Source organism: Perognathus longimembris, chromosome 2 (assembly GCF_023159225.1).
Source record: "Perognathus longimembris pacificus isolate PPM17 chromosome 2, ASM2315922v1, whole genome shotgun sequence".
Taxonomy (NCBI): Eukaryota; Metazoa; Chordata; class Mammalia; order Rodentia; family Heteromyidae; genus Perognathus; species Perognathus longimembris.
In genome coordinates this window covers 40050340-40053550 of record NC_063162.1, presented here as the reverse complement: position 1 = coordinate 40053550, position 3211 = coordinate 40050340, and the positions used below count along the sequence as shown (strand labels likewise).

General features: G+C 39.6%; 1 pseudogene; it reads right to left on the bottom strand.

Annotated features, from left to right (window-relative positions):
• Window positions 1-2117: 2117 nt before the first annotated feature.
• LOC125346364 lies at window positions 2118-2926 on the bottom strand (annotated as a pseudogene).
• Between the last annotated feature and the right edge of the window lie 285 nt (window positions 2927-3211).

Sequence of the window (3211 nt, the reverse complement as noted above, 5' to 3'; positions counted from 1 at the left end):
AATAATAAGTACACATCTCAGATAATCCTAGCAGATCAAAATATCTCAATAACTATGTACATATGAACGCATAAGATGATGCTAAGCAAAATGAACTCCAAGTTATGGAAACAAGTGGAAAATTGAATTCTGATTTTTTTTTTTTTTTTGGCCAGTCTTGGGGCTTGGACTCAGGGCCTACTGTCCCTGGCTTCTTTTTGCTCAAGGATAGCACTCTGCCACTTGAGCCACAGCACTGCTTCTGGCCGTTTTCTGCATATGTGGTGTTGGGGAATTGAACCCAGGGCCTCATGTACATGAGGCAAGCACTCTTGCCACTAGGCCATATCCCCAGCCCAAAATTCTGATTTTTTAATAGAACTAAACTTTATTTTCATGTTTATCATTGATGTTGAATACATAGTAGAACTGACAATATACAACGTAGGAGAAAATTTTACATTCTCCATTTTATGGGTTAAAAAGCAGGAATGCAAAACTACAAAATACTTGCTTGAGTGTGAGTTCTAAATTATAGTAAACAGAACAATGTTATTTTCCTCTTCCTAATTTTCCGAGATGGAAACATTTCTTAAATATGAGCTGAATTAAAAATAAAATAATTTTAAGTTACAACAGTAACAAAACTTCAGTGCTGAGGGTAGGATGATTTATGGGAAAAATCAATCTGGAAATTATTAAAGTCGACTTGCACAGGAAAGGCTTTATTGCCAAGGGGTTGACATGATCTTAACTCTAGAGGCAGCCATGGTGCTGTTATAACTACTACAATCCCATTATTATGCAATCACAAAATGCTAATTTGATCATTTTGAGTTGTTATTTGAATAGTCATTTTAATTTCTAGGTTACAAAAAGGCTTGACTCAAGTATAATTCTCTATTAACCATACAGATGTCATTGAATATTATATTGATGCATTTCAGAAAGATAAAGAAAGACTAATTTAATACGTACAGTACAATATCCTTCAAATATTAGCCACTTCCATTACGTATCTGCCAAACGCATCAATATTAAATAATAGATGAGAACAAGAATTTAATTGTATTTTAGCAGTTGCATTACATAGGATAATAAGAAAATAGCATCACATAAGATAGACTTATCAATATATAAATCTTTTTTAAACAGTGTATAATAGTGACTGTTCTGTGCACATGTCCTTTGCAGATTACAAAAATACTTCAGTATAAACACATATCTAACAAAAATAATTCCTGTGTGACTGAGGAAATGGCTTATGCTTTAAAAAAACATATTTCTCTCTGAACTTCAGAAGTCAGCTGCCTACAAACTTCTGACAAATCTAAACTCAACTTAAAGATACAAGAAAATTCTGAGTGCCATATTTTAAAAGGTCTGAGCCATTTTGTTGGCATGAATGCATTATCACACATAATTCTTTTAGTAATTATGTTCTTAAACGATGAGATTATATCACACAGTGGAAGCAAGTAAGTTCTATCCTTATATCCTAACTTCAATGGTAATTTCTCACTTATCTAATTTAACTGTAATATATTTATTTGTAATCCTCTACAGTCCAACCCACCATTTTCCTAAGGTTGATATTTTGGTCCCCTGAAACCTTCCTTCTTTTCCCTACTTTTCTACAGGAAGAAGGTGGCCCATAAGCAGGTTAAAAAAAACCTTCATCAATTCAATCTTCAATTTCTTGAGGAAACTCCAGAGTATGTTACCATCCTTAAGGTATTTATACATTATCTATAATGCATTAAAAAGGCAATTGTTATAATATTGCATTTTAGAAACAGAGTTGCTATTTCTCTTCCTCCTTACAAATATCAACAAGCTCACCTTCTCATGGCCATTAATACTGACTTCAACCTATAGTAACAGGCTGTATTTTTGAGGCAAAATGTTTCAAGGAAAAATATCTCTTTGCTCAAGAAGACAACTTACAGAACTAGCATGTGAAAAGGAAAAATGTAAACATAAGCAAAGAGCTGTATGTTTATTAATTGCAATAGTGCTGAAATAAGACAAACTGTACATGACCCCTTCAAGCTCTCAGCATCCCACAACCATGCCAAACAGCAAACATAATAGCAATAAATATAAAAATCAACTGCTACTGTCTCCTGAAAAGGCTCTGCTCAGCTCAGTGCAGCACAGAGGTACAGAGCAGCGGAGGATGGGGGGAGGGATGCTACACATGGAACCAGGCTCCATCTGAAACAGTAGTCATTTTTCTTGCCATCGAATTTGGAATACTCATTACAGGGGTTATTCAGCTGCAGAGGACATTGTTCCAGGTGCACAGATAATATGGACTGCTTTCCAGAACTTGGAGGCTTCTCTTTGAGGGATTTTTTTTTTCCAAACAGTGATTTTTAACTCCTGGGCTGATGGTTTAGAATTTCTTTCTTTCCACGGAATATTTTTGCATTTGATCTGGTTTTGTCTCTCTTTTCGGAGTCGTACTAATCTTTGAGCTGCATTTGAGCGTCTTCTAATACCAAAGTCCCAACTTGAGGTAATATCGACTGACTGGGCATATATATAGCCCCGAGTCTCGCCACTGCTTCCCTGAATTTCTGACCCACTGTCTCCAGGCATTTCTGAAGGAGGATGAATCTTCTCTAGGTCAACATCATGATCAAGGAAGACCATCTCACACATTCCCGTGTCATCACTGGTTACATGTGACTGTCGAATATGAGCTAGAATGATAGTTGGATTTTCCAAGAAGGCCATCCTTTCTGTGGGCCAGTTTCCTTAAAAGGCTATTTTCTCCTCTTCATAGTGTTCCACCAGCTCACCTACCTAAATCGCACACCCAGCTGTCAGGCTCAGGGCAGCCTCCGGTTCTGGAAAAGGCCAGGAAATGGATGTTCCCAGGCCGCCTGGACAAGAGCCTGACAGAAAGCGCCTAGAGCTGAGGAGTGAGGGGGCCGCCATGGCCCGCACGAGGACGAGCTGACTGGTGGACGAGGGCAGGAGCTAGCTACTAGGGCAAGCTTTACCTGAAACTGTCTCCACACAACAGGGGCGGGCCGAGGCAGCCTAGAGACAGATCCTGCGGGGAGGACCCGGCTTTCCCACCCGTCCCAAGGACCCTGTCCCAAACTCTGCACTCTCGGATTCTCAAGAAACTGGTGCTCCTATGGGCCCCGCTCAGCTGCCCCTCCCCTGGCTTGCCCTTGGGCCCCAAGCCGCCAGTCGCAGCCCACACACGTCCCGGACC